This window comes from Primulina eburnea, chromosome 2 (assembly GCF_022965805.1).
Source record: "Primulina eburnea isolate SZY01 chromosome 2, ASM2296580v1, whole genome shotgun sequence".
Taxonomy (NCBI): Eukaryota; Viridiplantae; Streptophyta; class Magnoliopsida; order Lamiales; family Gesneriaceae; genus Primulina; species Primulina eburnea.
Genome location: NC_133102.1, coordinates 22,720,517 through 22,736,393, shown reverse-complemented (window position 1 = coordinate 22,736,393; position 15,877 = coordinate 22,720,517).

Sequence of the window (15,877 nt, the reverse complement as noted above, 5' to 3'; positions counted from 1 at the left end):
CGTTGCATGCGATCTTATTACGTATTTATTCGTTATTCACGATATATGCATGCTATGTCTTTAGACTCAGTAGACTTGATTGATGTAAGTACTGACGATGCAGAGGCTGAGGGCGGGGACCAGTGAGTTAGCTCGGATCGGCGGTAGTACGAACCCGAGGACCTCACGTTTAGTTATTCAGTTTTATATTCAAACTCTTGTTATAACATTTATTTCATTTTAAGTTATTGTTTAAAACATTATTCAGTTTTCGCTGCTATGTTTATGTTAAACCGTTGGGTTATTTTACGAAAATTTTTATACGTTGCAAGTTTATTTATTTAAAGAGAAAATTTTTAATAATTCCGAAAAAAAAATTGAATACGAAATACAGGGTCCTCACTGAAAGTGTGCAGACTTAGTGAGCCGATCAACCATCACCTAAATGGCATTAAATCCTCCAGTTTTCCTTGGAAGCCCTGTCACAAAATCCATGGTAATATTCTCCCATTTCCACTATGGAATAGGGAGCGGTCTCAGATTCCCTGCAGGTCTTTGATGCTTGGCCTTAACTGTCAACACATCAAACATTGGGAGATGAAACACAAAATATCTCGATTCATGCTTGGCCACCAATAAAGAGTCTGTAGATCCTTATACATCTTCGTACTCCTTGGATGGATGGAGTAAGGGGTGTTGTGGCCTCACTCATAATATCTGCTCTCAGAGAATTACTGCTAGGAACCCAAATTCGGTCACGATATTTGAGTATGTTGTCCTCAACTATATACAACCTCAGGCCCTTAGACTCATCTCTCTATCTCCACTTCCTGTAACAGCTCGCCATAAGTCTGCCCCGCTCGAATCCTGTCTCTCAGTGTCGACTGTACAATCAGGGTAGAAAGACTAGGGGCATCACCCTAGCATAAACTGAAAGCTCAAACCTCTGAATCTCTGTCTGCAACGGTCTCTGTGCCGATAGCTGAGTGATAACTGCATTCTTCCTGCTCTAGGCATCCCCAACTACATTAGCCTTACCTGGATTGTAGCTAATGTCGTAGTCGTAATCCTTCACTAGTTCCAGCCCTCTCCTATTTCTCATGTTCAGTTCCTTTTGCGTGAAGAAGTATTTCATACTTTTGTTGTAACGTCTACTAATTTTAAAAGTGCGCAAATATTTTTTTTAAGCTTCCATTTTCGAAATAACATTTAAATATTTTGCATGCATATAACCCTACTGAAAAATATTTCATTTAAAAATAATCATAAATATTTGACACTAAAAATATAGTAGTTTAAAATATTGCCAACTCGGCCCACAATCATGCATAAATAAAATAAACGAGTAAAATCCTGAAAATCAACAGAATCATAAAAACGTGTAAACTGCTCGTGTCTACTCAAAGCTCATAAAATCATGATGTGAGGAAAACATGCAGTCTTTGGGTCGTGTCGTCCCAGCACGTCTGCCTACTCAGAGTTCGACACCTCCTGTCTCCTCATCATTAAGCTCACCTGCATCACACACGCCTAGTGAGTCTAAAGACTCAACACACCTGTACTAGGAGTAAAAAGTACATATACATAGCACACAGCAGTGAAAAATATCATACTCAACATATCTTTCATGAACTTAAAACCATAACGTAAACGTGTTGTGTAAAATCATATCGTGTCAAAGCATGTCATCTCATGTCATCATATACGTAAACGTGTCGTCAAAACATTGAAATAATCATAGCATGTATCATCGTATCAGCATATACGTGTTAAATCATGTTAACATGAAGGTGATAAGAGTAAATCATTTAAAACATTTCAATCATAAAAGCTTACAGATTTGAGGCTTGAAGAATGAGCGGCAGAAGCTGGCGGTGGCACAACTCTAAACAGGACCCTTGCTCTGTTACAAACTGTAACGTCTACTAATTTTAAAAGTGCGAAAATATTTTTTTAAGCTCCCATTTTCGAAATAACATTTAAATATTTTGCTTGCATATAACCCTACTGAAAAATATATCATTTAAAAATAATCGTAAATATTTCACAGTAAAAATATAGCAGTTTAAAATATTGCCAACTCGGCCCACAATCATGCATAAATCAAATAAACGAGCAAAATCCTGAAAATCAACAGCGTGTCGTCCCAGCTTGTCCGCCTACTCAGAGTTCGACACCTCCAGTCTCCTCATCATTAAGCTCACCTGCATCACACACGCCTTGTAATGCCCGAGATTTTTATTCTGTTAATCTGAGAGTATTGATTATGAATGGATGTGATTATAGACGGACCACTCCGAGACCAAATTGGGTAAAGCATATTATTTATGTAATATTTGGACAGAAAGTGTGGCGCCCGAGCGGTAGTTTTTTACCGCCCGAGAGCCACTGTATAACAAGCCGAGTACTTGGACAGAAGGTTCCGCGCCCGAGCGGTAGTTTTTGACCGCCCGAGCGCCGCCTGAAATACAAGAAGAAATAGCCAATTGTCCAGGCCATGCAAGATATATATAAGTTATCTTCCTTTCTTCAGAATTGTAACAAAAACCATCCGAGAAAGCTACGAGAAATCCTTACGCCTTTGCACTTCATAGAATTCTGATTTTGCAAGATCCAGCCATTAGAATTTCAATCTGACTTTATTTCTGTGTTCCTCTCGACGAGAGCTTCAAAAGGACGTAAGTTTTCTTATTTTTTGTTATGCTTTGAAATATGATATTGAAGGAATCAGATATGATTCATATATGGTGTTCTTGCGATATTAGACATCGTATAATCGAAATCGGATCGAAGAAAGATACCGTATGAAATTGTTATGATTTTCGGAATGGATTTGATTGAGATTTGATATCAGATTTGTATTGTTATCGATATGAGTTGTGAGAATTGATATATGTTGAATGTATTGATGGGTATATTGAGTTTGTGCAGTTATTCCATTGAAACAGAATTAGATTGAGTTCTGATTATAATCTAATTCGTTTTATATCCAGTATTGATTTGAGTGGTGTATCGATATTGTACTCCTCGATATTGTCATTGCTAGATTGAGTATTGACATGTTTCAAATTCAAGACTTCGACAGAGCCAGAAACCGACAAAGGAAATGTATTAATCAATGTTAACCGTGAGATTGAATTGAGTCAGATTTGACTTGAGTTTCCCTAAACCACATACTTGTGTTATTGTTTTAATACCTTTGCATTAATTGAATGTATATTCCTATTCTATTGACTTATAGAATAGCATAGAATAGCTGATAGATCACGGGAACGAGTCACTGGCAGAGGTGCCAAGTCTTGGGTAGAGGTGCCTAGACATTGGACGTTTGGTTTATATCGATGTTGCTTAGAGATAGATCGACTTCTATTGCTGAGATTCAATATAGTATGCCGATGTCCAGGAACCGAGATCCATAAACTTGACTAGATCAGAGTCGAGTCAGAGATATGAATTTGAGTTATAGTTTTATATTATTTCACGTTTCTGAATGATACATGTTATGGATTATTATTATGCTTTCTTATATGTTTTTATATGATTGCATGTTTACGTTGTTTATACTGGGAATATCATGCTCACCGGAGTTATCCGGCTGTTGTTGTGTTTGTATGTGTTCATGACAACAGGTGGTACAGGATCAGGGTCAAGACGAGGATGAGAGATTATATTTTAGCGTGGAGATACGGACCCAGAAGTAGAGTTATTTTCATTACTTGATATGTAGTGAAAGATCAGTAGTTTGCTCTGACGTACTGTTGTACAAGACATGTACTTTTATTTTGATATGTATATCACATTGATGATGTTATGTTCCGCATTTGTAATTTTTTTTAAAAAAAATTAGACCCAATTTATTTAATTAATCCAATTATTCGCAAGAACGATTAAGAAATGAATTAGCGTCCGGGTCCCCACACGCCTAGTGAGTCTAAAGACTCAACACACCTGTACCAGGAATAACAAATACATATATATAGCACACAGCAGTGAAATGTATTATACTCAACATATCTTTCTTGAACTTAAAACCATAACGTAAACATGTTGTGTAAAATCAAATCATGTCAAAGCATGTCATCTCATGTCATCATATACGTAAACGAGTCGTGTAAAATCATATCGTATTAAAGAATGTCATCTCATGTCATCATATACGTAAACGTGTCGTCAAAACATGGTAATAATCATAGTATGTATCATCGTATCAGTATACACGTGTTAAATCATATTAACATGCATGTGATAAGAGTAAATAATTTAAAAAATTTAAATCATAAAAGCTTAGAGACTTGAGGCTTGAAGACTGAACAGCAGAAGCTGGCGGTGGCACAACTCTAAACATGACCATTACTCTGATACCAAATTTTTACCAAGCTTTACAAACATCTAAAAGGTAAGGTGGTTGAACAGTCTCTTCGGTTTCATCCTCCACGATAACCGTTTCAGTAACCGGCTCTGTCACAGCTTTTCTCTTGCTCTGATTTAGAGGGGCCGGGTCCTCCTCATCGGCCAGGGAAGTGGTCTCTTCCCGGGTAAGGGCCGTCTCTTCCCGAGCCTTAGCCTCTGACTCGGCCTGGCCCTCCTCTGCTTCTCGGGCCTCCGCCTCTGCCTGGGCTCGGCACTCCTCCTTTTCTTGAACTTCTCGGGCTTTCTTATGCTCGGCCTTCTTCTTGGCAGCCGCTTCAGTAAGACTCGCCTTATAATGCCCGAGACTTAATCACTGTAATCATACGTTGATTAATTGACACGATTGAGGTTATACGAACTTGAATGAAGAAGTCGGGCATCGTTACATTATAAGCCAAGATGTTCAACCGAACATCTCAAGATGTTCGGCCGAACATCTCAAACGGCCGGCGCACATGCGTGAAGAAACACGCGCATATGCGCGAGGGGTCCAGAAGCCCACGCGCATATGCGCGACAACTCCAGAATCTTTGGCGCATATGCGCGAGATGAAGCGCGCATGTGCACGAGTGGTTTTGTGGCAAATTTTGGAGAAGCCACGTTTCTAGCCATGCATGAAGTATATATATATATATATATATATATATATATATATATATATATATATATATATATATATACAGACGTTAATCAGCAAGAATGAGAAAGAATTGGGGAGAAACGGGTTCAAGTTTCCTTGATGAGAAGAATTTGTGATTACGGGAAATCCGTCCGTTAGAATTTGAATCCGACTTCAGTACCAAGTTCCTATCAAAGCAGGCCACAACTTGACGTAAGTTTTGTTACGTTTAGACCTGATTTGAATTTATGATATTGTTAGAATTGAATATGAATCAGATATGATGTTTCTGCTACAGTAAACATTGTATAATGGAAGTCAGATTAAAGAATAGACTGTTTATACAATTGTTATGATTTTCAGAGTTGAATTAATAGAGATTTGATATCAGAGTTGAGTTATTACTGATTTTAAGTGTACCGATATCGAGATTATGAATTGTATTGATACTGATTATGAATTCTGGTAATATCTCTATGATGTTGAAATTGACTGGGTATCAAGATTGTACTGTTATGCCGTCGAAACATCAGTTGATTTAGATTGATCAGATTCAGTAATGATTTCGATTGTACCGTGATATCGTTGATATGAATTAGATTGTACATTGTTCCGATATGGATCAGATTATGTATTGATTTGAGTATTGATCAGACCAGATCCTAGATTGAGTTATATACTGATATTATATTTATGCGATTGTCATTGCCAGACTGGGTATGGACAGAATGGGATACAAGACTTCGTCTTCGTCAGACCGGGAAGACAAAGGTATAATTCATGTTTTGTTTGGGGAAGACATAACTCAAATGAGATTCAATTTGAGTTTCCCAACAAAATCACATACTAGAATTGTTGTTTATCTTTTGATATGATTTCGAATTGTTTATAGAATTATATTCAATTCTCTCGATATGATGATGCCTTGTTTATAGATCTATATTCAAGCATTTGAGATAGGAGAGTCCTTGGCAGACCTGCCAAACTAGACGTTCGGTAGTATCGACGCTTCGGATCAGATTCACTCCGATTGTAGACATTCGATACAGACAGGACCGAAGTCTAGGAATAAGACGTACAATCACCCCGATTGGGAGAGAAGGTGACAGCCAGTGACGTCTTATTCACACTGAGATCCCTAGAGTTAGAGTCGAGTCGAATTCAGATATGGATTGAATTGAGTTGCATGCTTATTTTGATTTGGTTTCATAGAGTATGGAACCTATTGTTATTGATTTTATGCATGATAGTATGCTTTATAGTTTATATTGTGTATATGCATGTCTACCATGTTTTATACTGGGATTTATTCTCACCGGAGTATCTGGCTGTTGTCTTGTTTTGTATGTGTGCATGACAACAGGTGGGACAAGATCAGGGTCGAGAAGAAGATGAGAGAAGACGAGTTTAGAGTGGAGATTCCGGACTTATTGTAGACTTGGCTTGATACTTGATGTAGACTTGGCTTGATACTTGAAATTAGTAGTTGAACCTTAGACTAGGGTGAGTGATTGTTGTATATTATTGTACTTTTATACTGAGATGTATATTAGTTCAATTCCATTACGTTCCGCATGTACATTTTAAAAAGAAAAATTTTTAGACCTTGTTTTATCTTAATTGATAATTAAATCCCAAAGATGATTAAGAAGATGATTAGCGTCCGGGTCCCCACACGCCTTGATCATATCTTCTTCGGCTGCTCCAGAGATAAACAGTCAGATGATTAATACAAAATGTACTAAAAAGAGAAACTAAGTAGAATAATTTACCAGCCTGCGACCTGGCCTGGTCGAACTCATCTATTATCTGATCCACAGGGTCTTTAGGACGAGACCCGATCCCATAATAAATTAATTTGTAACCTCCGGTAAGTACTGAGGACAGGTAGGATTGCTTTTCTAAAGCGTCCCGAGCATGGGTGAAAGTGGGGAGGAGTTTGAAGTCGGGAGGGAGTTCAGGTTGAGGGAGCATCACGGACAGAAAACCTGTTGAACAGGTCGGGAGAGTTGGGAGTTGTAAAAAGAAAAATTTTGTTTTCCACCCCTTCAAAGAAGAAGGGATGTCAGTCAAGAACCGGTAATGCATCCGGGCCATAGAAGAAAAAAATCCGTCATTGGACCGGCAAGAATAAAAATAATGGAAGATGGAAGAGTTGATAGGAATGACCTTCATGCAGAACAAAACAAAAGTGGCCGCCATCATCCTAAAGGCGTTAGGGTGAAGATGATTAATGGGGAGCCCAAAGAACCGGGCAACCCCTTCAAAAAAATTGTGAATAGGGAATCAAAGCCCACTTTTAAGTTGTTCCACAAAAAAAGTGTGGTAGCCTGGGGGTGGGGTGTCCAGGTGGTCATTTGTCCTGAGAATTTTAATTTTATATATGGAAGGGATCGATCCTAGGGACCTAATCTCATCAAACGCCCCGTGTAGCGCCCTTACCCGAGCCACTACTAAACAGAATAATAAACATGCAACATTAAACTTAATACCAACAGTTAAACAGCGGAAACCAAATACTTAATCATCTTACAACCCAAACGAAAACAGAGCAATAACATCAGTCTTAAACATTATTACAACCATAACATAATTCTGAATGAGAAAACGATAAACCACAGAAAGCCTCCACTGGATCACCACCGAAAACCCAACTGCTCTAGCCACTGCCCTGGTCGTCCGAACCGTCCAACCTAAAACCTGCCCCGTGGAATGGGGTGCCCAAGATGAAAACAAGGACGTGAGCGACAATCGCCCAATACGAGAATGTACGAGTATACAAACTGATATGATGCATGCAAAATGCAATATGCTCGGATATCAAGGATCAAGTCAAGAATCTCATGCACAGTCTAAAGGCGCCTGAGTGTGTAGTCTCTGATCTGCCCTAGGCATGTTTTGGCTCCCTACTCATCATCAAGACGTGGACCTGCAATGTTCAGGTCATCAGAGCCCGCGGGTCCCGTCGGACACTGTAGCTCTCGATGCCCCATCATCCACAAAACAGAATAGGGCTGAGCGGCCCCAACAAACGAGGTATATCTCAAAAGATATCAGGCTCAACATGATAAGTCATGCATAATATGCCAAAGCAGTAAATCATGTATCATGCAACAGATAAATATGCAGCATATAAGTGTGTATACTACGCTTGGATATCTCAGTCAGTACGTCACGTACCTCACTAAAACAATCTCACAGAAAGATCTGAACCTAGACAATACCAACATAAAGAAATCACTAACAAACCAGATCAAACATGCTACAAAGATCTCCCTAATGATCCATAAATCACTATCTAAGGATTTAGGATTATACCTGCGTCCGTCGTCAGCCCGCTGATGATGTCTCGATCTCAGTTCACCGACCCTCCTCGAGTCGACACTAGCTCCGAAACATCCTGACACCAAAGTGCCCTAGAAACTGGCTAGAAAACCTAAGGTACAACTAGAGCTCTGTCTGAAGAATGCGGTGAAGAAAACAAAAGAATCGGACTTCCATTTATAGGTTGCATCCGCACTATTCCAGAAAATCCGAACCAATCTTATCTGCCACGTGTCAGAATCTCATTGGTCTAGTTGGATTTCTCGAGATAATGTAATCCGAAGTAGGTCGGGTTATCCATTTAAAATTCGGTGGATACCAACAGCTTAATCCCGAATTATCAATTCCTTAATAATACTTAATTAACAACTCATTAATATGTCTTAATTAATACTTCATTCAAAATAGGAATTCGGGTCATTATATCCTCCCCTCCTTACAAAGATTTCGTCCTCGAAATCAAAACTGAAGTACAATACAACTGAATAAAATACAACTCAAAACAAATGAGGATACTCTGAGCGCATACGACTCTCTAACTCCCAAGTCGCTTCTGCAGTACCTCGGTGTTGCCATTGCACTAGAACAAGTGGAATGGTCTTGTTTCTGAGCTTTTTCTCTTTCCTACTCAGGATTAAAAGCGGTTGCTCAACATAAGTCAAGTCTTCTTCAAGTTGAACGTCTGTCGGACTAAGAACGTGCGACTCATCTGCTACATATCGTCGTAGCAACGATACATGAAAGACATTATGAATGCTGGACAGATACGGCGGTAAAGCCAATCGATACGCCAAATTCCCAACACATTCCAAGATCTCAAAAGGTCCGATGAATCTTGGGGCTAATTTTCCCTTGAGTCCAAATCTCATCACCCTGCGGAACGGTGAAACTTTAAGGAAAACTTTTTCCCCTGACTGAAACTGTAGAGGTCTACGCTTGGTATTCGCGTAACTCGATTGACGATCTTATGCAGTTTTAATTCTCTTCTTGATCAATTCCACTACGTCAATCGCTTGTTGCACTAATTCAGGTCCTTGCACTTGTCTTCTTCCTACTTCGTCCCAAAACAAAGGAGTACGACAACGTCTACCATACAATGCTTCGAACGGAGCCATACCAATGCTACTGTGGTAGCTATTGTTATATGCAAACTCCACAAGCGGCAGATGATCATGCCATGCTGGTCCAAAATCCAAAGCACAAGCACGCAACATGTCCTCAAGCGTCTGAATGGTCCTCTCAGACTGACCATCGGTCTCTGGATGATAGGCAGTACTCAGACTCAATGTCGTTCCCAACGCTTTTTGAAAACTTCCCCAGAACCTTGAGGTAAAGCGTGGATCTCTATCACTGACTATACTTGTTGGCACACCATGATATTTAAGAATCTCTTGGATGTATAGTCTTGCCATGCGATCGAAACTATATTCCCGACTATACGGAATGAAATGTTCTGACTTAGTCAGTCGGTCCACAACAACCCAAATGGCATCACAATTCTTAGAAGACAACGGCAAGTGGGTGACAAAATCTATCGTTACATGCTCCCACTTCCACTTAGGAATAGGAAGATTCTGAAGTAATCCTCCTGGTCGTCGATGTTCAGCTTTCACTTGCTGACAAACCAAACACTTGGCTACAAACTGGTAAACACTTCTCTTCATACCTTTCCACCAAAACTTGGTCTTCAAATCCTTATACATTTTCATGCTTCCATGGTGGATACTCAACTTACTCCAATGAGCTTGAGATAAAATCTCGTCTCTCAATTTAGAATCTTCTGGAACTACAATTCTTCCTGACAAACACAAGGTTCCATCTGTTTGGAACGCAAAGCCAGATGTGTTGTCTCCGTTAGCTAACCTTGCTAACTTTTCCACCTTCGGATCAGAAAACTGAGCTTCTCTGATTTTGGCATACAACATCGGTTCAGATAAAATGCTCGTTACTCAAATGTGTTCCATTCCTTTCTTATGACGGAAGTGAAATCCCAGAGAACAACAATCTTGGATTACACTTGATATGAAACTTGTCTGAAGTGCAGATAATCTCACCTTGCGACTAAGAGCATCAGCTGTAAGATTCGCTGATCCTGGATGATACTTGATTTCGCAATCATAATCCTGTAACAAATCCATCCATCTTCTTTGGCGCATATTCAACTCTGCTTGCAGTGAAGATATACTTCAAACTCTTGTGATCTGTAAAGATCTCAAATCTCTCTCCATAGAGATAATGTCGCCAAATCTTTAAAGCAAACACAATCGCTGCCAATTCCAGATCATGAACTGGATAATTCTCTTCATGCTTCTTCAACTGTCTGGATGCATATGCAATCACATGACCATTCTGGGTTAAAACGCACCCAAGTCCTTGAAGTGATGCGTCAGTGTACACAATGTACCCTCCTGATCCAGATGGCAGAGCTAAAAATGGTGCAGTTGTCAAACGTTGACGCAGATCATTGAAACTATTTTCACAATCATGAGTCCATTCGAACTGCACATTCTTACAGGTCAGTTGAGTCAATGGTTTGGCAATCTGAGAAAATCCTGAAATGAATCTCCGGTAATAACCTGCCAAACCTAGAACTCTTGAGCTGATTCCGGTCGTGCCAAACTCAACACTGCTTCGATCTTGCTAGGATCCACTGATATCCCATCTTTGGATATACGTCTCCCAAGAAGACAACTTTGTCGAGCCAAAACTCGCACTTGTTCAACTTAGCATACAGTTGGTGATTCCTTAAGGTTAGCAACACAATGCTTAAATGTTGTGCATGCTCTTCAAGGCTACCGAGAGTATACCAGTATGTCATCAATAAAGACAATGACAAACTTGTCAAGATACTCCATGGAATACTCGGTTCATCAAATCCATAAATACTGCTGGAGCATTCGTCAAACCAAACGGCATCACTAGAAACTCGTAATGCCCATACCTTGTTCGAAATGCAGTCTTAGGGATATCACGTTGATGAACTCGAAGTTGATGATATCCAGACCGTAAATCGATCTTCGAGTACACTGAAGTCCCTTGCAGTTGATAAAAAAAATCATCAATCTGTGGTAACGGATATTTATTCTTGAATGTTACTCGGTTAAACTGCCGATAATCTATGCAAAGCCGCATAGACCCATCCTTCTTTTTAATGAACAACACTGGTGCTCCTCAGGGAGACACACTGGGTCTAATGTACCCTTTGTCAAGAAGATCTTGTAACTGTTGTTTCAAGTCTTTCATCTCTGTTGGTGTCAGTCTATAAGGCGCTCTGGAGATAGGTGCGATTCCTAGTACCAACTCTATCTCCGCTTCCACTTCCCTCTCTGGAGGAAATCCAGGAATTTCATCGGGAAAAACATCAGGAAATTCATCGACAACTGGAATGTTCTTCACGTCGATTACATCCTTTGATACGTCAACAGCATAAATGAGGTATCCTTCTCCTCCTTTTGCTAAAGCTCGTTGTGCCTTTACAGCAGACACTACTGGCATTGGAGGTCGAGCTCCCTCACCAAAGAAGAACCAATTCTCGTCTCCTTCTGGACAAAACTTAACGAGACGTTGATAACAATCCACCGTCGCTCTATACTTAGTCAATAGGTCGATTCCCATAATACAATCGAAATCTTCCATAGCCAATATCATCAAATTGGCAGACAATTAATTTCCCTCAAACTCTAGCAAATAGTCTACTACAAGTCGCTTAGCTAAAACCTCTTGTCCCATCGGTGTAGACACCGAAAACAAAACATCTAATGACACATAGGGTAGTTTATGCTTCTTAACAAACGTTGATGCTATGAATGAATGCGATGCCCCAATGTCAATCAATACATATGCAGGAATACCACATAAAAGAAAATTACCTGCAATGACTCTCTCGTTATGCTCCTCAGCTTGCTCTTGGTTTAAGGCAAACACTTTCCCCTGAACTCGTGGGCGTTGCTGAGATCCTTGTGACATTCCTCCACGACGAGAACCTTGAACAGGAAAACCTTTCTGTTGAACAGTGGCCTCAGACTGTTTTCCACTATAAAACCCTGTCATAGAACCTCCGCCTCCACTCTGATTCTCCAAATTAGGGCAATCCCTCTTCATGTGACCAAAACCACAACAATTGAAACATGCACCTGTTGCTCTTCGACAATTCTCCGTCGGGTGATTGCCTCCGCAGTGGCCACATTGCATCTTTTTCCTACCAAAGCTGTGTACTCCTCCAGAACCGGAAGAAGAAGAAGATGCAGACTTCTTGAAAGACTGACCCCTTGGTCCCAACGAACTAGAACTTTTGCTAGCTTGCATAGCCTTCCTCCTAGCAATACTGATCTCGGCTTGACAACAACGATTCACTAATCCTTCGTACGAAGTAGGATCATCACAGACAGAAACCCGATCAAAAATCTCCTGGTTCAAACCATTCAAAAAGTGAGAATATTTTGCTACAGAATTCTCACTGATGTGAGGAGCGTACAGAAACAGATCTGTAAAACGCTTCTGATAATCCTCAATGTTCGAATCTCCTTGCTTAATGGTCAACAGTTCCATCTCCTTCGCCTGGCGAAGAGCTGGCGGAAAGTGATGATTAATGAAGGCCTGACGGAAATGTTCCCAACGAATCCGCCCATGCTGCTGAACTAGAATGGCAGAAACAGGTTTCAACCATTTTCGAGCTTTTCCTTGGATCATGAAATCAGCTACCTCCATCTTCTCATCCTCGTCATAGTGCAGCACTCGAAAACATTGCTCCATGATATCAACTCAAGCTTCAGCAACATCAGCATTCTCATCTCCGGTCAACGGTGGAGGTCCAATATTCATGAAATCCATAATGTTGACAAGGTTCCTACGTCTCGTTTCATCATGATCTCGGTGACGCCTTCCGTCACGATCTCTACGACGATGTTCTCGGCCAGCCTCATCATCGCCATAACGGCCATGTCCCACACTACCGTGACTGCTTCCATCTCCTGACATCTGAAAGGAAACTAAAATCAACTTCTAAATCCTCAAAACAGAACTAATAATGTCCCAAAAATCTTTGCATGCTCTGATATCACCAAATGTAGCGCCCTTACCCGAGCCACTACTAAACAGAATAATAAACATGCAACATTAAACTTAATACCAACAGTTAAACAGCGGAAACCAAATACTTAATCATCTTACAATCCAAACGAAAACAGAACAATAACATCAGTCTTAAACATTATTACAACCATAACATAATTCTGAACGAGAAAACGATAAACCACAGAAAACCTCCACTGGATCACCACGAAAACCCAACTGCTCTAGCCACTGCCCTGGTCGTCCGAACCGTCCAACCTAAGACCTGCCCCGTGGAATGGGGTGCCCAAGATGAAAACAAGGACGTGAGCGACAATCGCCCAATACGAGAATGTACGAGTATACAAACTGATATGATGCATGCAAAATGTAATATGCTCGGATATCAAGGATCAAGTCAAGAATCTCATGCTCAATCTAGAGGCGCCTGAGTGTGTAGTATCTGATCTGCCCTAGGCATGTTTTGGCTCCCACACTCATCATCAAGACGTGGACCTGCAATGTCCAGGTCATCAGAGCCCGCGGGTCCCGTCGGACACTGTAGCTCTCGATGCCCCATCGTCCACAATACAGAATAGGGCTGAGCGGCCCCAACAAACGAGGTATATCTCAAAAGATATCAGGCTCAACATGATATGTCATGCATAATATGCCAAAGCAGTAAAACATGTATCATGCAACAGATAAATATGCAGTATATAAGTGTGTATACTACGCTTGGATATCTCAGTCAGTACGTCACGTACCTCACTAAAACAATCTGACAGAAAGCTCTGAACCTAGACAATACCAACATAAAGAAATCACTAAAAAACCAAATCAAACATGCTACAAAGATCTCCCTAATGATCCTTAAATCACTATCTAAGGATTTAGGATTATACCTGCGTCCGTCGTCAGCCCGCTGATGATGTCTCGATCTCAGTTCACCGACCCTCCTCGAGTCGACACTAGCTCCGAAACTTCCTGACACCAAAGTGCCCTAGAAACTGGCTAGAAAACCTAAGGTACAACTAGAGCTCTCTCTGAAGAATGCGGCGAAGAAAACAAAAGAATCGGCTTCCATTTATAGGTTGCATCCGCACTATTCCAGAAAATCCGAACCAATCTTATCTGCCACGTGTCAGAATCTCATTGGTCTAGTTGGATTTCTCGAGATAATGTAATCCGAAGTAGGACGGGTTATCCATTTAAAATTCGGTGGATACCAACAGATTAATCCCGAATTATCAATTCCTTAATAATACTTAATTAACAACTCATTAATTATGTCTTAATTAATACTTCATTCAAAATAGAATTCGGGTCATTACACCCCGGCACGAAGGGTGGAAGTTACTGTTGAGAACCACAAGGGCCCTGCAACTTTATCCTTCCCTTACCCTAAGTACCCGCAGGTCGGGAAGAAGAGGCTTTGGGCTGTTTTTCAGAGAGGAGTTGGGAGGAAAGGATTGGAATACCTATAGGAATATGAACAGAGTGTTCAGAAGAGGTCGGTGAGTTATTCTCCAACTGTCCCCTGGCATTCCTACCAGATGTGGAGGAGGTAGAGTTCGACATAACTAAGGAGGAATAAAGTTAGAAGAAACTTACTGAAAAGATAAGTGGAGGTGGTGACTAGTGACTGATAAACGTAGAAGTTGCCGGAAACACGATTTGTACTCCAGAAAGCTTGATAGAAAAATTTGCAATGGTTTGGCCACTGAGTTGAATTTGCAAATGATTTTTCAAAAATCAGTTATCTACTATATATAGAGGAGAGGGTTGATCTACACCGTTAAACTAAATGAATCAGACGGATCAGATTGGCCTATGAAATTGGGCGGGATATTTGAAAAGACAAGTGAGGCACCATGATTATCTATCTTCTCAGAATTCGAAGAGTTTCTGACAAGACTTTAATGCTAGGGCTTACGTCATCAATGGCAACGTGGCGACCACTTCGATTAACCCTGGAAAGACTAAACGACAAATTGTCTCTCCTGACCGGGCACACAAGACTAATCGGGACAACGAGTATGACTCTAGCCCAACTATTTAAGGAGGGAGTGATGATATCTCGGGATGTCCCGGGACAGAGATAACACCTGGGATGTCCCGGGTCATGGAGCCGGGCCATGGGTAGTGCCTGGGTCAGGAGTATGGACTATTCCTGGGTCAACAAGGCAACGATTCTAATCAGAAGCCCGGACCTCAAGCCAGCCGGGACAATGAAGATATAGTCCGAACAGGGAGAATCTGCGAAGAGACCCTTCAAAGAACCGGGCCGTTGAGCACTCGGAACATAACCTTCCCGGATCATTGGATGTCTGGGCTCTCATATAACTTCCCGAGAGGCCGTCTACTCAAGCTACTTCGATATAAGCACCGCATTTAATTGCGCTGCACCAATACAAGTGGTTGACAAAATCAGGTAGGCGGGATGTAACTAGTATAAGATTTGACATGTCAAAACAATAGGGTATAATCAGCTGC